Here is a 21,861-nt window from a genome sequence, read left to right on the forward strand (position 1 = left end):
GACAAGAATTTGCATTCTTAATTTCTAATAAAAAGCTCTAAAAATTACCAATATTCTAATAAAGAAGAACATAAACAGACAATTCTTAATTGGGAAAATATTAATTGCAATAAATATATTTTTAAATGACCAGACTCACTAATAAAGAAAAATGCAATAAAAATACAATAATGTATGATTTATAATTTGTACAATTGACAAAATATGCTTTCAATATTAATTCTCAACTGAAACAGGCTTTTATCCATTATTTGTAAGAATGTAAATTGATCTTAATTTTAGGGAAGAAAATTGACAATTATCTCAAAAAATTTTATAGTTCTTAAGTAATTCTGCTTCTAAAGAAATATCAGAATTAGACATAGGTTGACAGATGTATATGCAAAGATGTTCACTACAGTATTGGTGAAACATCTGCAGTAATCATATCCAATGGTAGGTAGTTACATAATTTGTATATTTGACAGAATATTACACAGTCATTATAAAGATGCTTCCAAAGCATATTTAATACCTTGGAAATTTGTCATGATATAATGTTAAATGAAAATTCAAGACTCTGACTTATATTTGTATAATTATCAAAATAAATAAATATTAAACAAACAGGAATAACCCAAAATGCTGTTAGGCTTAAATTTAATTTAATTTTAATTTATTTTCCAAATGTCCTGAAACAAAAATGTATTCCTTTCATAATTATAAAATTTATTTTCATTTGTAAAAAAGATATAACAACTTCTAAATTATTGAGATAACAAGGTGATATAGCTTTATAAAGAATAAGTTGATACAGACATTGATGTAGATATTTTGCTGTTGTATATACATTCATGCATAGGTATAGATGTAATATCAAGGTAAACACATCAAATCAGGTTTAAACAGCACTCTCCCATATGTTTACATTAACTCTTTGTGCTAAGGTAATTTGGTAGCTGAGGCTGCCAAATGGATAGCCATTACTTTTCCTCCTTGTATTAAAAGAATTTTCATGAAGCTTAATATTGATGTAATGTTTCCCTGTCTATTGACTTCTTTCCCACCGTTCATTTTTCTTCATCTTTTGATACCTCACATTCTTTGATTGATTGATTGATTGATTGATTGATCGAGATGGAGTCTCACTCTGTTGCCAGGCTGGAGTGCAGTGGTGTGATCTTGGATCACTGTAATCTTCCCCACCCGGGTTTAAGCTACTCTCCTGCCTCAGCCTCCCGAGTAGCTGGGACTACAGATGTGCGCCACCACACCTAGCTAATTTTCATATTTTTAGTAGAGATGGGGTTTCACCATGTCAGCCAGGATGGTCTCCATCTCTTGACTTTGTGATCTACTTGCCTCCATCTCCCCAAGTGCTGGGATTACAGGCATGAGCCACCACGTCTGGCCTGACACCTCAAATTCTTTGCAGACAAGTAAGGTATAAATGCAAGCATCAATGTCATTTTACGTAGAATTGGTACTACTCCGGGATTTTATTGTCGTTTTCATTTTAAACGAATTTTTATTAGGCTGCTGCTTGGGTCCTGCACAGAGACCCTGGCCACCTGCCCTGGGACGGTCTCTACCCGGCTCGGCCACCCTCTCTCCACTTCCACTCTTTGGAAGGCATGCTGCTCAGGATGATGCCAAAAAGGCTTTCCCCAGTGAAGGAATTCACTGCAGAAGGAAATCACTAAAGAATATATATCTTTCTTTCCTGTATTAGTGCTGGAGGTTGTCAGTATCACACCTTTAGCTTGTTTATCACATCAAAAATAAATTTAAAAGAAAACTGTGTAGCGATCACATGCTTTTAAGAAAAAGCTTACACCTCCGAATCTTTCTGTGACCTCCTAGAAACCCCTTATAAGCTAATTGACAGAAAATGAAGCAAAATTCCCAGGAGTATTGTATATTATGTCTTCCATGAGGAAGGATAAAGTGTTCTACAACATTATTGCTAGGTAAAAGCCATGTCTATACACTAAAGTTCAAGCAACAGTGTAATTCTAGAGTAGAACATGTCATTTTGTTAAATTGGTGGCAGTTTAGTAATGATTTCACAAAGAAAAAATGTAAAATACAGACTTCAATTTGTTGAAGCAGAAACTAATCTTACTGGGTATACTATCCTGACTTTGATGGAAATAAATAATTTTAAACTGAAAACTTTTTTATCAGCAGTCTACTTTTGAGATTACAACATAAACTCAAACAGTTCAGGTAATTAATGCAACATGAATCTTTCATTTGAATTATCAACAGTTATTTCAATTTATTTGCCTCACCTTTGATTGCAACCCTGATCACTGCTGATTTAGGAAACTAAAAAAGACTCACATTATTCCTCCTACTGTTGTGTATTTCCTAGTTTTCGCCATCTCTGGATAGGAAAAGCTTCATGCTGAGGGATAAAGAATGCACTTGAGGCCGGGCGCGGTGGCTCAAGCTTGTAATCCCAGCACTTTGGGAGGCCGAGGCGGGTGGATCACAAGGTCGAGAGATCGAGACCATCCTGGTCAACTTGGTGAAACCCCGTCTCTACTAAAAATACAAAAAATTAGCTGGGCATGGTGGCACATGCCTGTAATCCCAGCTACTCAGGAGGCTGAGGCAGGAGAATTGCCTGAACCCAGGAGGCGGAGGTTGCGGTGAGCCGAGATCGCGCCATTGCACTTCAGCCTGGGTAACAAGAGCGAAACTCCGTCTCAAAAAAAAAAAAAAAAAAAAAAAAAAAAGAATGCACTTGAAATCCAAACACGTTAAGCATGTTATTCATAATGGTACATAAGCAAAAGGTGGAATTTAAAAAAACAAGAAAACTTTGCAACACCAGTAATTTCCTCTCCCTGATACGTTTGAAGTTTTAATGAAAAAATAAACCACCCTTTCCAATTTTGTGATTTACACATAACATCATTTCATATTAAAATTTATTTATTTCATTCCTTTTTTTCAAGAAGGAGAAATAATGTCATTTTTATTTGCAGATTAATTATAAATTTTTCATGAGGGATTGAAAAATCAAGACGATTATTAAATTAATAATTTAATAAATGATTTCATACTAAAGAAACAATTTAGCTCTAAACGTCATACTATTTTGGCAATGATCACCATCTGGGACTATATTAAACACATTTTGTTTCTCTCTCCTAAATATACCAAATCTTACAATATTATTAGTGACTGAACAATTTACCTTCAATTTTGTATATCACTACTGTTATAGGGAATAATCAATACATGTTGATTTGAAAACTGAATTTTTAAATTTAGGGACTAGAAAAATGATACTTATGAAAAATATTGATTCTATTGAAGTTGTTTATATTCTTTTAGGTAAAACAGGATTATGTATTGTCTTTTTGAAGAGAGTATTTTACTTTTAACTTTAAAAAAAATAAATAACAGATCGATAAAATTTTCTAATTTTCTCCTGGTTTTAAATGTAGGATGCCGAGGTTTAAATGGCCCAAAATAGGTTGCTATGTTGCACTGACATCTAGTGGATTACAGCAGCTATTACAAGGGTGAAGACGGCTCTCTTAGAACCATGTTAAAGCTGAAAGACAACTTAAAAGGTCACCTGTAGTCCAATCCATCATTTGGAAACGGAGGTCAAGAGAAAGTAAATTTGTCTAAAACATTTCAAGAATTATAAAAACATGTGAAGTAAATATAGTATTGGTTACGGTAAATAGAAACTCAATTTTAGGAGCAGAAAACAGAAATATAGATTGCAACACAAATTCAAATAATTCAGGTAATTAATGCAGGATGAATCTTTTGTTTGAATTAACAACAGTTACTTCAACTTATTTGCTTCACCTTCTATTGCAACCCTGATCATTGCTGATTTAGGGAACTTAGAAATGAGTAGCATTATTCATTTTGGTCATAGAGAATACAGTATTTCCCTCTTTTCTTACATGAAAGTTAGCATTATAGCATGCTACAAAACTCACCTTGCTTTTTTCATTTAAGAATATGCATAAGCACACACATACATGTTTATATTTTCAAAATGAGACGCCGGAAAGTTAAATATATTTTAAAATGATTACATATAGGAGGAGATTAAATACATATAGGAGGAGAAAATAGAGGGAAGAGTTAGTGACAGAAGCAAGACTTTTCTGAACTGCATGTTGCATAGGATTTCAGAAGCATACAAGCCTTTTACATTTGGAATCTTATAAATGTTCTACATTTTCTTTTTTTAACTTTTATTTTTAAGTTCAAGGGTACACGTGCAGGTTTGTTACATAAGTAAACTTGTGTTACGAGGTTTTGTTGGACAGATTATTTCCTCATCCCGATGTTGAGGCTAATACCCATTATTTTCCTGATCCACTTTCTCCTCTCACCTTCCCCACTCTGATAGGCCCCAGTGTGTGCTATTCCCTTCTATGTGCCTGTTTTACATTTTCAAAAAATAAAATTAATCTAAAAAGAAAACCATCAAGCCCCAACATAAAAATAAACTGAAGTTAACACATTAACGAAATATCATCAAGTTGGTAACATGACCATACAGAAAAAAGAATTATCTCAGGTTATTTTAAAAGCATGTTAACTGTAAAATCTCAATAGGATAAATTTTGGAGGACAAAAAGAGCTGTAACATTGTTTTAACTTGGCTGAGCAATTTTTATTTGGTTTTTATATTTTTTAACTAGTGCATATATGTCATAAGACAAAGCAAGTAGGTAACTATCTTGATGTTGGTAGGAACCAAGATTTTCTATGTAAGAGAAAAGAAAAACAAGAAAATAAATTAAAGAAGTTAAGTAGAAACCTTGTAATGTTAATCTGAATTTAAAATGTTACTATGTCCAACCCCACTAGAAACAAGAAAAAAATTACTAAACTCTGAAAAGATTTTTTTTATTTTAAAAACATATATTTCTTAGTTCTGTCAGCTGAAATGTTTAGAAGCACTGGCAGACAATGCAATACTGATAAGCACCCATATCAAGTAGATTATGTCTCTAAAAATCACTTCTCATTAAAAAGAATGAGAAATTCTGACTTTAAGAGAAATAGCTGATTTTAAGTCAAGGGCAAAGCATGAGCCTGGGACAAATTACCATTGGGCCACTGGAGATTTTAGCACTCCAGCATTTTTCAGTATCTGAAATAATGAGAATTCTGATTAGGCCCTTGCTTGCTTGCACAAGTTAACTGCTTCCTTTTTGCCCAGGATTCCTTATTCCCATGACATAATTATAAACTGTAGATGTACTGTTTCTGTGCCAAGCAGGAGGAGATCACTTTAGTGTCACGAAAACGTTTGCAGAAAGAATGAATGCCTTGAGGGATGGTGCGACCAGCTGCTGATGTCCAGAGGTCTGGTTGTTGAAGGTGTTATCTCAGACTGAAGAAATACAGACTTTTTCCCTGGATTCCCTAAAATTCCCCATCCTTTACTCTCCAGCCAAATAAAAACTCCCTGCCTCTTCTTTTTGTTAAGGTAGATTTGAGAGATTTTTGCCCTCTCATCTCATTTTGGGCAAATCAAATAAACCCTTCTCTATCTCTAAGCACCTTTGTGTCAGTGTTTGGCCTCAGCTGCACGCTAGGTACATGGGCCTGAATCTGGGGTTCTGTGACATGCTTATGCCAGAAAGCAAGGAAAATATCAGCAGAATATACAAATCCACTTGAAGGGTGTTCCACTGTCAAATGATGTGACATCTGAGGATGTGAAAACAATGACTACAGCTGGTTGAAAAACATTGAATAAAGGTATATTTTATTTTACTATGCTTCACTTTATGATTCTTTGCAGACATTATGTTTTTATGAAGTGAGGTTTTGTGGCAACTCTGTGTCAAGCAAGTCTTTTGGTGCCAATTTTCCAACAACAGGGGCTTACTTCAAGTCTCTGTGTCATATTTTGGCAATTTTCACAATATTTCAAACTTTTTCATATTTTATCTATTATGGTGATCTGTGATCAGTGATCTTTGATGTTATTACTGCAATTTTTGGGGGGTGCAATAAATCACATTCATGGATGATGATGAACTTAATAATTGTATGTTTTATCATGACTGCTCTACCAACCAGCCATTCCCATCTCCCTCCTGCTCCTCGGGTCTCCCTATTCTCTGAGACACAATAATAATGAAATGTAGTCAGTTAGTAACTCTGCAATGGCCTCTATGTGTTCCAGTGAAAACAGAAGTCACACATCTCTCACTTTAAATCAAATGCTAGAAATGATTACATTTAGCATGGAAGGCATGTAGAAAACCAAGATAGCAAAGCTGCACTTTTAATTTCCAAGAGCTTTTCCTTTGTGCCAAACTTAACCTTTGTACAAAACAGCCAAGTTGTGAATGCAAACGAAAAGTTCTTGAAGGAAAGTAAAAGTGCTACTCAGGCGAATGCACAAATGATAAATAAAACAGCCTCATTGCTGGTATTGAAAAAGTTTGAGTGGCCTGAATAGAAGATCAAGCCAGGCACCACATTCCTTTAAGCAAAAGCCTAATCCAGAGCAAGGCCCCAACTTTCTTCAATTCTATGAAGGCTGAGAGAGATGAGGAAGTGGAAGAAGAAAAGTCGGAACTAACAGAGGTTGGCTCATGAGACTTAAGGAAGGAAGCCATCTCCACAACATAAAAGTACAAGGTGAAAAAGTAAGTGCTGACGGAGAAGCTACAGCATCATCCAGAAAAGCTAGCTAGGATCATTGATGAAGGCAGCTACAAGAAACACATTGTCTGTGGACCAAAAACAGCTTTATATTAGGAAAAGATGCTCTCCAGAACTTTCACAGCTGGAGAAGAAAAGTCAGTGCCCGACTTCAAAGCTTCAAGCAATAGCGGACTCTCTTGATAGGGGTTATTGCAGCTAGTGACCTAACATTGTAGCGAATGCTCATTTGTCATTTTGAAAACTCGAGGAAGAATTATGCCAAATCTGCTCTTCCTGCACTCTTTAAGTGAAACAACAAAACCTGGATGATAACACATCTGTGTATAGCATGGTTTGCTGAATATTTTAAGTCCACTATTGAGACTTACTGCTCAGGAAAAAAAAAAAGATTCCTTTCCAAATATTACTGCTCGGTGACAGTGCACCTAGTCACTCAAGAGCACTGACAGAGATGTACAATGAGACGAATGTTGTTCAACACAACATCTATTCTGTAGCCCATGAATTAAGGAGTAATTTCAACTTCCAAATCTTATTACTTAAGAAATACATTTCATAAGGCTATGGCTGCCATAAATAGTGACTCCTCTGATGGATCTGGGCAAAGTCCTTTGAAAACCTAGAAAGGATTCCCCATTTCTGATGTCGTTAAGGACATTTATGGTTCATAGAAAAAGTCAAAATATCACATTAACAGGAGTTTGGAAGAAGTTGATGTCAACTGTCATGGATGATTTTGAGGAGTTCAAGACTTCAGTGGAAGAAGTAACTGGAGATGTGATGGAAATGGCAAGAGAACTAGCATTAGAAATAGCTTGTAGATGTGACCAAATCGCTGCAATCTCATGATAAAACTTGAATGAATGAGGAGTTGCTTCTCACAAATGGGCAAAGTATTTTCTTGAGATGAATCTACTCTTGGCGAAGACACTGCATATTGTTGAAAGGTCAACAAAGAATTTAGAATATTGCATATACTTGCTTGATAAAGCAGCAGCAGGGTTTGAGAGGATTGACTCCAATTTTGAAAGAAGTTCTACTGTTGGTAAAAATGCTACCACACAGCATCACGTACTGCAGAGAAATCTTTTGTGAAAAGAAGAATCTATTGATGTAGAAAACTTCGTTGTGTTTTATTTTAAGAAATTGCCACAGCCACCCCAAACTCCAGCAACCACCACCCTGATCAGTTAGCAGCCATCAACACTGAGGCAAGACCCTCCATAGCAAAAGGATTACAACTCAGTAAACGCTCAGATGCTGGGGAGCATTTTTTAGAAATAAAGTATTTTTTAACGAAAGTATGTACACTGCTGTTTTAGACATAATACTTGCATACTTAATAGACTACAATATCATGTAAATATAACTTTTATATGTACCCAGAAACCAAAAAAATTGTATAACTCACTCTATCGCCATATTTGTTTTATTGTGGTGACCTAGAACTGGACTGGTAATATCTCCAGGATATGTCTATTTATAAAATATTTTACTGGTCACCACTGGGGCTATAGTAGAAACTAATTATTTTGAAAACCGGCAACACAGAAGAGTAAGTATTTATCTCAGTTTTCCTGTATGAACCACATTTCAAGGTAACCCAACAGCCATAATTTACAAGGGAAAGGATTTTATAAGTGATTATTTACAGAAGAATCCCAGATAATAAATCTAAAAAGAATGACATAATTAGAAAATAGCCATTTAGCAACTCCTAGTGAAATAATTGATTCTGACAACAAACCACAAGTTCTGAAACCATCGAATGGCAGTTTGATGGAGTTACGGAAATTTACTGCATGTTGAAGTAAAAGCCATGGTTTATTTTATAGTTCTAAAGGTGGGAAATGCTACTTGCTAATGAAGAGATCAGGCTGTCACCTGAACTCAGTGATCAATTTTAGAACCAATCAAAATAGGACATTAAGTGGTTCTTGATGTTACATAATACGAGTTCACGGAACTTACTTTTGCCAAAAATTGACCCTGAATTTCATTAAATAAATTATGGTGATAAGTTAGCTTTTAGTACTAACTTCTAATTTAGGTGCAAGATGGGGGAAGAAGAGCTGGCTAAATGACACTGTCATCATGAGGAAGTAATCAGACAAACCTAGAATGTGGAACAATCTATGGGACAATTATATCAGTTTTTTTCAGTAAGTCAACAGCAAGGGAAAAGAAGATGGGAGAGGGGCTTGCTACAGATGTAAGAAGACGAGGGGACGCAACAACCGAATGTGACATGTGAGTCTCATTTGGATCTTGGGAAAAATCATGTTAAAAAGATTTAACAGTCAGTGAACTTTGAATACGAACTGGGAATTAGATGATATTAATGAATTATTGTATTGAATGTAGGTGTGATAGAGGTAACTGGTTATATTTCCCTCTTTTAGGGACACATTGAAATACTAGGTGGGAAATGCCATTTTGCCTGGGACTTGCTTTAAAATTCTTCAACTAAAAAGGGGGCAAATAGGTGATTCAAGTGGGCAAAATGTTGATTATTTTTAAGCTGGGTGCCTGCTGCTATGGATTGGACATGACTTGTATGTCTCCCACCAATATTATTTTGAAATTTGGTCCTCAGGTGATGTTGGGATGCGGGGTGTAGTGGGAGGAGTTTGGGTCATGGAGTAGAGCCCTTATGAATGGTTTGGTACTGTTCCCAGGGTAGTGAGTAAGTTCTCGTGCTGTCCTGCGACTGAATTGGCTTTGAGGGGATGGATTCGTTCCCAAAGGAGAGGGTTGTTCTAAAGCCAGGGGGTTCCTCAGGTTTGATCCCTCTTTGCACCTGCCTGCCTGCCATGTGACCTTCTGCACCATCTTTTGGTGCAGCACAAAGGCCCTCACCAGCAACAGAGCAGATGCCAGCACCATGCTGCTTGCACAGCCTGCAGAACATGATCGAACTGAACCTCTTTCTTTACAAATCACCCAGCCACAGGTACGCCTTCATAGCAACACAAAACAGACTAACATAGAAGGAATGTGGGGTTTTATCACACTTCTCTCTCCATTTATGTGTATTTGAAATAAATGGTTTTTAAAGAAAATGTAAACTTTTATGTGAGGTTAAAAAAAGAAGTGCTGCTCCTATGATGATGAATTTTGGTTTAACTTACCTGATGTGAAGAAATGAAAAAAAAAAAAAAAAGAAAAGATGAAGACTCCCTTTGCTTCTCCTCTACATTTTTAGCAATCTCTGGAGACTATACTTCCTAGGAAAGAAACTGCACTAAGTCAAAGGCATTTCCTTCTCAAGCTCTAATATGTTACCTCTTACATAGTTCCTTCCTCAAAGAAACAGACATAGGATAACAGAAGAGAATAGCCTTTTGTGTGGTTTTTCAGACATTGGCTCTCCTTGTCCCCTGAGGTTTTCTTCTTTCTGAGTGCACATCCCGGACGGCTGTGCTTTGAAGTCCCGCACGTGCCCCAGCCCTGATTCCTAGAAACTCCTCTGAGGGGGCATCTCTGGTCTCCCAGCCAGGTTGGCCAACTCTTCTCTCTGTCCCTTTGTTTCCGAGCATACTCTCCCCGTAGCACTTAACCTGTGATATGAAATGCATTTGTGTCTCTTCCCTAGACCATAAGCTCCCTTAGGCAAGGGACTCAGCTTTTTAAACATTTCTTTCCAGCGTCTAACACCTTCTGGCAAATAGCAGACTCTCAGTATCTGCCAAATCTGGTGCTGTCTCCTGCAAGCCTTGGTAACCTTAACAAGGTTTCCACTATGGGAAAAAAAAAAAAAAAAAAAAAAAACCTCTCTCTCTCTCTTCTTAATTTCCTTTACTAAGCATTAAGCTTTAGATATTTCTGTCTAGCAAAAAGCCTGTACTTCTGAACCATAATTACTTCCTCCACCAGTTTTGTTTATTAAAATGCAGTACTTGTCTCTTGGGGTTTCTAAAGCTCCCCACCCAGCCAAGGGTTTTTACCCCTGACATGTGTCCAGGAAATTCCTAGTTAAGAATAGGCTTATGATCGTCTGACCTAGGATCTAGAAAATTTACAAGTCATAGGAGTTTTAATTTATGGGATTCTGGAAAGTGAACTAGTAGCATAATTTGTATGTATGTCCATTTTCCTGAAGTATTTTAAAAAACATCTTTCTTGAGATATGCCACATACCATAAAATTTAATTAACATATACAATTCAATGTTTTTAAATATATTAATATATTTGTGCAAACATCTCTATAATCTAACTTTAGACTATTTTCATCACCACTCCTCCTAAAATCCAACAGCTGTCACTGCCCGTTCTCAATGAGGTTTTGATTTGCATTTCCCTAATGGCGAAAAGATGTTGAGCATCTTTTCATGTGCTATTGGCCACTTACATATCTTCTTTGGAGAAATGTCTATTCGACTGCTTTTGCCCTTTTAAAATTGTGTTACTTATCTTTTCATTGTTAAGTTATAAGAGTTCTTAATATATTCTGGATTAAAGTCTCTTATCTGATATATGATTGTCATAGTTAACAAATCATTGATTAGCCCAAGGTCACAAAGATTTAATCTTGTCTTAGTCTATTTTCTGCTGTTATAACAGAATATCACGGACTAGGAAATTTATACATGAAAGAGATTGATTTGGCTAGGAAGTCCAGTTTTGGAGGCTAGGAAGTCCAAAGACATGGTGTAGCATCTGCTTAGCCAGCTGGTGAGGGCCTTCCTGTTGCATCATGTCATGGTGGAAAGCAGAAAGGCAGGTAAACACATGAAACAGGAAGAAAATGGAGGTCAAACTTATCCTGGAGTCCACTCCTTCAGTAACTAACCCACTACTCTGATAACAGCATTAATCCATTCTCGAGGGCAGAACCCTAATGATCTAATCACCTCTTGAAGGTTCACACCTGTAATCCCAGCACTTTGGGAGTCTGAGGTGGGTGGATCATGAGATCAAGAGATTGAGACCATCCTGGCCAACCTGGTGAAACCCCATCTCTACTAAAAAATACAAAAATTAGCTGGGTGTGGTTGGCACACGCCTGTAGTCCCAGCTACTTGGGAGGCTGAGGCAGGAGAAACAGTTGAACCCAGGGGGCAGAGGTTGTTGTGGGCTGAGATCACACCACTGCACTTCAGCCTGGCAGCAAAGCAAGACTCCATCTGAAGAAAAAAAAAAAAAAAAAAAGACTTACCTCTAGTACCACCCCAGTGGCATTCACCATGAGTTTTGGAGGAACATTCAAACCACAGCAAATCTTAAGTTTTCTTTTAGGAGTTCTATAATTTTAGCTCTTTCATTTCAATTGTCAGGGAAACTGAAGATTACCTGTCCCTGTGTAAGTTCCTAGTTGAAAGGAGCCCCTGTAACAAAGTAGATTAACAAGAGAAAAACAAACAAGTATATTAACACATACAGTGAACACCATGCAGGAGAAACCTAAATGAAAAGTAACGAAAGCAGTTGCTTAGAACTCTGGTTTATATAGCATCTTCAACAAAGAACAATAAATTTAGAGAGAAATGACAGGACAAAGAAAGGCAGTTTCCTTTTGGGGTAGGAAACAGTGGGAAAATAAATGTGTGGGAGTAAAGTAATGAAGTCACGTTTGTTTGTGATTCCTCTGGTGCCTTCTCTGAGCCAAGAAAGAGTTTAGAGTTGTCTCCAGTAAAGGAGAACTTATATTCCAGCTTTAGGCAGAAAATGGGAAGAACAGGGAGCGCTTTTTCTGCTTGCTGCTTCTTAATTGCTTTCAGTCCCAAAATAATTGATAATTGTTTTAATGTAGTGTGAAATAATAGTTCAAGTGAATTCTTTTGCATGTAGAGATCCAGTTGTCCCAGCAGCAAGTTTGGAATGTTTGGAAAGACTTCTTTTCCCCGTTGGAATTATTGGCAATCTTCTCTAAAATAAATTTATATGCATATATACACACACATATATGTGTGTGTGTGTGTGTGTGTGCACAGGTTTTTTTAAAAAAACTTTTATTGGGGTATGACTGACCTACAAAAATCTGTACATACTTAATATATGCAACTTGATGAGTTTGAAGCTAAATATACATCTGTAAAATCATTATAACATCATCTAGCTCCAAAAACAGTTTCCTCCCACCCTCTATATTTATAATTCTTTGTGCATGTGTGTGTATATGTACAATGTGATAAAACATAGTATCTACTCCCTTAGCAAATGTTTAAGTATATAATACAGTGTTATACCTATAGGTATTATGCTGTACAGTAGCTCTCTAGGACTTAATCATCTTTTATAACTGAAACTTTGTAACTTTTGGCTAATATCTCCCTATAGCCCCTTCTCCCCATCTTCTGACAACCACCATTCCACTCTCTTCTTCTACAGGTTTAGCTATTTTAGATTCCTCATATAAGTGGCATCAAATAGTACTTGTCTCTCTGTGTCTAGCTTATTTCACTTAGCATAAAGTCGTCTAGGTTTATGCATGTTGTCATAAATGGTTCCTTCTTAAGGCTAAATGATATTCCATTGTATACACATAACACATTTTCTTTACCCATTTATCGATGGTGAATATTTAGGTTAATTTATTATCTTGGTTATTGTGAATAATGCTGCAACGAATGGAAGTACCAATGCTCTGAAATTCCAATTTCAATTTCTTTAGATATATACCTAGTAGTGGGATTGCTGGATCACATGGTTGTTCTATTTTTAATTTTCTTGAATACCGTCCATACTGTCTTGCATATATAGGTTGGCTCCTGGACCCTCACTGTATTCCATTGATCTATGTATCTATCATTACATCAGTACCATGCTGTTTTGACTACTGTAACTTTGTAGTAAGTTTTGAAGTAAATGTGAGTCCTCCAACTTTGTCCTTCTTTTTAAGGATTCTTTGGATTATTCTGGGTACCTTGCATTTCCATACTATTTAAAAAATGCATATATTTTGTTCTTCTGAAATTCTTTCATTTATGTGCTATTTCTTGTTATATCACCCAAGTTAGTTTAATTTTTTTTTCACTCATGATTTCCTAGTCTTCAATTCTCTCTCTTTAAGATTTTAAAAAATCTTTCACACTTTGGGAAGCTGAGGCAGGCAGATCACGAGGTCAAGAGATTGAGACCATCCTGGCCAACATAGAGAAACCTTGTCTTTACTAAAAATACAAAAATTAGCTGGGCATGGTGGTACGCACCTGTAGTCCCAGCTACTCGGGAGTCTGAGGCAAGAGAATTGCTTGAACCCAGGAGGTGGAGGTTGCAGTGAGCCGAGATCACAACGCACTGCACTCCAGCCTGGCAACAAAGCTAGACTCCATCTCAAAAAAAAAAAAAAAAAAAAAAACAAAAACAAAAAAAAAACCTTTCAGACAACAAATTTGGGTTCCAAAGTGATTTGTTTGTCTTTTAATATTTTAGCTAAAAGCATTTCTAAAAGCATTTCAAATTTGTGTGGTATATGTGTGTATTTTGTGACTAAATCTTCTTACATCCTCTTATTACAATTTCATTTAATAAGTGCTTTACCAAAAAATAATGAACATAACATAAAATTCACCCTGTTAAAGTGCAAAATTCAGCATTTTTTAGTAAATTCACTGAGTAGTTGAACCATCTAATTCTAGACTGTCTAACTTCAGAACTTTTCATAACCCTCCAAAGAAAATCTTGCCGTCTTAGTTTTTGATAATTTTTTGGCAAGCCTCATTCTTGACAACTTCTTCCCTTTTTTCACTTTAGTAAAACCACCACCTTTCCTTGAGCTATTTGCTTATTCAAAACCAAAGTGTATTCAGGCCACTTGATATGATTCACCTTGTCTCTAGAGAAATCTTAAAACTTTTTCAAGGAAGTGGTCAATTATTTACATAGACTTGAAAAGGCTTTGCTTCTCATCACTGAAAACACAAGGCTTTGAGAATTATCCCTTTGATTTGCTACACTGCAAAACTCATAAGTAGCTCTATATTTGAGCATTTAAATTGTCTGAAGTGTTTGAGGGAAATAATTGATTTCCTGGCTCTATATCCTTTCAGCTATCTCTTCCTTTTATATAAGAACTGCATTAATAGATGACTTCCAAGAATATTGTGAGAAAAAACAGTGAAAATAATTTAAGCAAAGCATATCTGTACTCAATTCTCTGTCAACAATGAATGAATCTCTTGTCCACACCCATATGGAAACACTATGTTGAACTCAGCTGTAAAAGTTTACTGAGTTAGGTCAGTGGAAACTTTGCCAAGAACAAACAAAACAATGAGGCCATAACTGGAGAATGTTCTGTTCTCTATTTCCTTTTGTTTTGTTTTGTTTTGTTTTGTCTTGTTTTTTATACAGAGTTTCACTCTGCTGCCCAGGCTGGAGGGCAGTGGTGCAATCTTGGTTCACTGCAGACTCTGCCTCCTGGGTTCAAATGATTCTCCTGCCTCAGCCTCCCAAGTAGCTGGGACTACAGGCACCCACCATCACGCCCAACTGATTTTTTTGTGTGTTTTTAATAGAGATGGGGTTTCACCATGTTGACCAGGCTGGTCTCAAACTCCTGACCTCAGGTGATCCATCCACCTAGGCCTCCCAAAGTGCTGGGATTACAGGTGTGAGCCACCGCACCTGGCCTCTCCAACAATTATCAAAGCCATCAGAAAAGTTTGATATCCATTCACTAGAATGCAGCAAAACCTCACATTTTGAAGTTAAGCACACCTGGGTTTGAATGCCACTGAAGAGCTGAGTTACCTTAGACAACATATAACAACTGTAAACCAAAAAGTATCTGAGGCAAGTCAATCAATTTAGTAGTTGATTTTGCCAAGGTTGAGGACGCAGCCCGGAGACAGGTCTGTGCCTTTCTTCAAAGATGATTTTGAGGGCTTCAATAATTTAAAGGGGAAACGCAAACTGGAGGAGGAATAGGAAGGTTATGGTCACATGACCGAATCCACATACTGCAAAACAAAAGGATCAGGTAGTGGAATAATCAATTATGTATTTGTCTTGCACTCAGTGAATCCACACTTTACACAAGATAAGGTGAACATGTTACCAGTGGAGGGTGTCCAGGAGCAAAGAACTGGACAAAATGCACCCATAAAGCAAGGAAAGAATGAAGCATCAAAAGCAGAGGTTTACTGAAAATGAAAGTACACTCCGCAGTGTGGGAGCAGGCCTGAGCATAGGGGCTCAAGAGCCCCATTACAGAATATTCTGGGGTTTAAATGCCCTCTAGAGGTTTCCACTCGCTACTTGGTTTACACCCTATGTAAATGAAGAGGATGAAGTAAAGGTACAAAGTCATTTACTCAGTGTACACCCTATGCAAATGAAGAGAACATTTTCTGTCATAGCTGAAGCATTTCCATTTGATGGAAGTGCTTAGTTCTAGGAAGTCATTAGGTTCCCTGCATCCAGACCCTATTACCCTGTCTCAAACACAGAGTGAAGATATTTAAGCTTTTATCTGTAGCTATCTGCTTAGGAACAAAAGGAATGGCAGGTGCTTACATGAGTCGGTTTTCAGCTTGATTTTTTCTCTTGGCATAGTGAATTGAGGTCCCAAGTTTTTATTTTCCTTTCATACAATAGACATATAGTCTCTGACCCTCAGCTTTCTCATCGATATGTGTAACCTGACTTCTTCCAGACCTCACCAGCTGGAGATGTAGATGAAGTCAGCTAGAGTTTGAATATCTGTGTCTCTCCAAATTCAATGTTGCAATTTAATCTCCAATGAAACAGTGTTAGAAGGTGGGGCAGTTAGGTGATGATTAAGGCATGAGGACTCCACTTCAGCAAGATGGTACAAGCCTCACCGGACATCAAATTTGCTGGCACTTTGATCTTGGACTTCCCAGTCTCCAGAACTGTGAGAAATCCATTTCTATTGATTATAAGTTACCCAATCTAGGGTTTGTTTTTGTTTTTGTTCTGCTGAGACAGTGTCACTCTGTTGCCCAGACTGGAGCACAGTGGTGCCATTTTGGCTCACTGCAGCCACCGCCTCCTAGGTTCAAGCAATTCTCCTGCTTCAGCCTCACAAGTAGCTGGGATTACAGGTGTGCACCACCACGTCCAGCTAATTTTTTTTTTCTATTTTGACTAGAGATGGGGTTTCACCATGTTGGCCAGGCTGGTCTCAAACTCCCGCCCTTGAGTGACCTATCTGCCTTGGCCTCCCAGAGTGCTGGGATTACAGGCATGAGCCACCACACCCAGCCTAAGGTATTTTATTATAGCAGCAGGAATGGACTAAGATAAAGACACACTAACAATCATGACACATACTTCCTTGGCAACTTTCCACCCCAGCCTTTGCAGGATTTCTGCTTCCCTGTCAAGTTCATCACCCCTGAGTGCTTCTAGGGCTCTTACTCATGTGCTTACCAGCAGACAAGTTGGTTTCACTCCCACCATCAAGGGCAGTGCCCTTATTCCACACTCCACAAGGGGATCAAATCTGTTCTCCTACTTCTCTGGGCTCAGAGCAAGTCCTGCTGCTGCTTCTCCACTGAATGCAGGAGTGTCCACGAGGTTGAGGATGACCAGGCATCTGAAATCATTTTGGTTCTTAGAGTCACAAAACCTCTACTCTGATCTAAGTTTTTGGCTTATCATGTTGGCTGCAGTTTGTGCAAAAAAATCTTGAGATACATGGGTTTCCAATTCCAGGGCACAAAAGAATAAGTTGGTGGATTGTTAAAAATGCAGACTCACGAGCCCTACCCAGGACTCTGGATCGGATTTCTCATGTTGAGAGTCTGCAGGCTGCTCTCTGGTGTACTGATGATTTGGATAGCCAACAGTCTGTTGTCGAGACTGTTAAGACAGACTCTCACTTCTTTTCTCTGTCTCTCCAGTCTCTTCCTTACAGTTTTGAGCTGACCTCTAGCCAGAATGACCTATTGGAAACGCAAATCTCTATCATTCTATTTCTTGCCATCCTCCAACATGGTCGTTTTCCTTCAATAATACCATACAACAAAAGCCCAGCATATTAAACTGATGTCGTGGGAGTGTTCAGCTGAAGGGAACTCATGAGATGAGTTGATGGGGAGCGGGGAGCAGACCTCCCCCCAGCTACTCAGTCTTCCTGATCTTTTCCCATCCCCCTGCCAGCCTCAGCAGCAGCCCTGGGTAACCTGTACAGAACCAATGACCATGGAACACAGCCTGAAAATCACATCTCCAGGAGACAAATGCACAACTCCCTGCATAGCAAACAAACAAACAAAAGCCTGGTATAATCCAACCCTCACTCACCCCTCCAGCTTCATCTCTCCCATCACCCCCTCAGCTGTGCTGACAACCCCCACTCACCTCTCCAGCTTCGTCTCTCCCATCACCTGCTCAGAGGTACTCTATGTTCTACAGCTGTGCTGATAATACTGCAGTCACTAGCCACATGTGGCTATTTAGATTCAAATTAATCACAATAAAACAAAAGAAAACATTCAGTCCTGTTCTCAACTACCCACATCTCGAGTGTTCAATAGCCACATGTGGCATGTGCTCAGTGGCAATGGTGATAGACAGCACAGACACAGAATAGTCCCATCATCACAGGAAGTACCACCGGACAGCAGCGCTCTAGTGACACCAAGTTAACCACAGCTCCCAAAGCGCACATACTTTCTCACAGTCCAGGGCTTTCGCATTTGCTATTCTATCTAGCGTCTTCTCTTCCCCGTCGTCTATTTGGCAAATTCTCAGACATTCTTCAAGGCTGTCTCCAAGCTCCCTCTGCCAGGAGCCTTCCAGTCAATTTCCAATCTCCAGTCTCATTCAGAGACCACTTGAACAGTGTTTCCTCTCTGATCTCTTTATACCCTGAAATTCTTTTCAGATAGCACATTTCACGTGGTTTTACAACTGTTTGCTTGGCTGTGTATATTTATATTAGATGTAAACAGAGATATTTTAACTCATCTTTATAGCCAAAGGAATCTATAAATATCTACTAAATTAATGACTTCATTGGAGAATAATCAAGTTGCTGTATATATCTGAGTGAAAATGGCAATAATCATAGAAACGGTGGATGTGGTGGGCAGAATAATGCCCATCTTCCCCATAAAGATGTCTGTATCTTAAACACCAGACTCTGTAAATATGTTACCTTAGCAAAAGGGACTTCACGGATGTTAAGTAAAGGACCTTGAGATGAGTAGATTATGATGAATTATTTAGGTGGGCCACATGTAATCACAATGCGATCCTTAAAAGTAGAAAAGGAGGGCAGAGTAAAGCAATGTGAGAGCGATCCAACATGTAGTTTCTGGCTTTGAAGATGGAGGAAGAGGCCATGAGCCAAAGAATGTGGGCAGCCCCTAGAAGCTGGAAAGGCAGGGAAACTGATGGTCCCCTATGACCTCCAGAAGGGAACACAGTCCTGCCTGCCCTTGGATGTTAGCCCAGTGAGACTCATTTCAGACTTCTAACCTCCAGAACTGTAAGATAATAAACTTATACTCTTTTAAGTAATTTAATAGAATACCAAAAGGAAACTGATACAGTGGAGTTAGAGAGGGAAGGGCGTTAGTGCAGAAAGGCATGTGTTTCACTGGGGAACTGCTCAGCCCTGGGATCTCAGAGTCCAGTGGAGGAGGAGGCCACACTGCAGCAGGGCAGGAACATTATTGGTGGCCCCAGGGCACAGAGGATGTGTCCTGGGCTCTTGCTTTAGTTTGAGGAGCTCTGTCAGGTGTGAGGAGGGCTTCTCTGTGCCCCTGGAGGTGGTGATTTGGGTACAGGTAGGAAGATAAGTTTTCTGTATAAATATAATTGTGCTAACACCTAGTTTAAACTTTTGAGAGCACAGAAAATGACCAAACACCTCCACAAGTATCTAGCCCATTGTATGACTTAAGCAAATATTTACAATATGACATTTAAAAGACACTGCATAGCTTCACAAACACAGTGGGAATTTTGTTTGTATAGCGTAAACAGAGTAAGTTGCATTATAACTATAATATATCCCCATATGCAATGAAAAAATTTCTGTTGAGATAAACTGTAAATATTTACTATCTAGTTCCAAATGAGGGTTTCTGTATGAATTGGGTAATTTTCAGTCATCTATTTTTTTTTTTTTTTTTTTTTTTTGGAAAAAGCATTTCTTTAACAAATATCTTTTACTTCCAGAACCATTCAAACCCCTTTGGATGCAGCGATGAAAAACCTGGTCACATTCTAGCAACGAGGACAGAGAGAGAAAGCAGCGAACTCGACAAAGTGCCAGCAGCATCATGATAAGAGCTCCGAGGTCATGGCAGTCATCGTGGCCACCCCCACCCTTGGGGAAAGGTAATGATTAAACTACGTCTTAAGGACAAGTTGATGTCTGCCAGGTGAAAAAGGTGGAGGAAGGATGGCTCCACAAATATAAATTGGGAAGGTGTCATTGCCAGCAGATGTCAGCTTCAGCCATGATCCTGGGTACTGGTTGAGGAAACTGCAGTCATTCTACACTGCAGGCTCAGAGTGTAAGTGGAGCCAATGAATTCTAGGAAGACATCCCTGAAGAAGTGATGCTCTGAGCTGAGATCTGAAGGAAGAATAACAATTAACCAGGTGAGAAGAGTGGGGGGAATCATACCAGGCAGATGGAATAGCACATGCAAATGGTTCTGGCGCAGAATGAAAAAGGAAAGAAGGAATGATTGGTGTCCTCTCCTAGAGCAGGTCAGCCTCTAGAAAAGAAGGTCAAGGTCTTCACCTTCTTCACACTCCATCGCCACCTCACCCCTCTTCACAATATCAGTATCGATACTAGGTGGCAAATATTCTTACATTAAGACTGTTTCCAAAGTTTGGGTGTTTTTCAACTTTCATTTAAAATTTTTTCATTCATACTTCTCAAATTTTAAATTTCAGATTTGCATGCATAAACCATCAGTGGCCCAAAGATCATAAGATCTAAGTTCTAATTACTATGTGATCTTGGGTAATCACTTAACTTCTCTGGGCTTCAGTTTGTTCACTTATAAGATCAGGAGGTTAGACCATAGACTTCTATGGAAGCCCTAAAAATTCTATAATTTGCCTGTAATCCCAGCACTTTGGGAGGCTGAGGTGGGCGGATCATGAGGTCAAGAGATCGAGACCATACTGGCCAACATGGTGAAACCCTGTCTCTACTAAAAACACAAAAATTAGCTGGGTGTAGTGGCATGCGCCTGTAGGCCCAGCTACTTGGGAGGCTGAGGCAGGAGAATTGCTTGAACCTGGGAGGCAGAGGTTGCAGTGAGCCAAGATCGTGCCACTGCACTCCAGACTGGTACCTGGCAACAGAGCAAGACTCTGTCTCAAAAAAAAAAGGATTCTATAATTTTGTGGTTTTAGGGATTGAAGGGGTCTTGGCATGGTATAATTTTAAAACTAGAGCAAATTATAACATGGCTTATATCCCAGCCCTGTACTGTATAGCTGTGTGACTTTGGGCAAATACTGAATATCTTTTCTGATCCATAACTTCTGAATATAATAATATCTACCCTGAAGAGTTACAAGAAACACGTATCTATATATATGAGAAACCCACATATACAGAAGCTATTTTTATTGTAACAGAAGTGCACCATTGTAACAAACCTGCACATTCTGCACATTCTCCGGAACTTAAAGTATAATAATAAAAAAGAGAATAAAGCCACAAAAAGAAAAGGCAATAAAAATAAGTATTCATTAAACCAATAATATTGAATATTAATATATGTAACATATATATGTATATGTGCATATATCTTAAAAAAGTATGCTATTTTAATACTCTGATAAATTTTATAACCTTTTAAAAAATGTAAAACAATATATAATAGTCTCAAGAAAAATTAATCTTTGTCAGTTTTTCCAAGGAGAGTAACAATTTATCTTCCACAGATGTGAGGTGTTATTATTACCAACTCAGACACACATAGATAGAAAATTATATTTACTAGCATCTACCCTTCTGCTGAAAAGGCCACTGAACTGGAGAACTTGAGAGGCCTTTTCTCATCAAATAAGACATTGAAGAAGAGAAAATAATTAGTATCAACAGGGAACTAACATCTACAACCTGACAATTTTTGTTCGTTTCAGCTTCCATTCTCAGAGGCATTGTCACTAAGATTTAAGGAACAAAATGTAGGAAGTGAACCCATGAAAATGGCAGGCTGTGAGAATGCTCACTGGGGAATTTGCTATTAGGTTATTTCAGTGCAGTTTTAGAAAAACTGAATAAGAGAAATAATTTTCACCTATATTTTAC

The 21,861-nt window shown here is 38.1% G+C and overlaps 1 long non-coding RNA gene across 1 annotated transcript; it reads right to left on the reverse strand.

Moving 5' to 3' along the window:
• Positions 1–252: 252 nt before the first annotated feature.
• On the reverse strand, positions 253–18,218 carry LOC141584258 (uncharacterized). Its single transcript, XR_012517172.1, has 3 exons — positions 17,928–18,218; positions 16,995–17,160; positions 253–11,983 (listed from the first exon to the last, which is right to left on the reverse strand). It is a non-coding gene; the product is annotated as an uncharacterized LOC141584258 (long non-coding RNA).
• Positions 18,219–21,861: the final 3,643 nt, after the last annotated feature.

Source organism: Saimiri boliviensis, chromosome 4, assembly GCF_048565385.1.
Source record: "Saimiri boliviensis isolate mSaiBol1 chromosome 4, mSaiBol1.pri, whole genome shotgun sequence".
In the NCBI taxonomy this organism is placed as follows: domain Eukaryota; kingdom Metazoa; phylum Chordata; class Mammalia; order Primates; family Cebidae; genus Saimiri; species Saimiri boliviensis.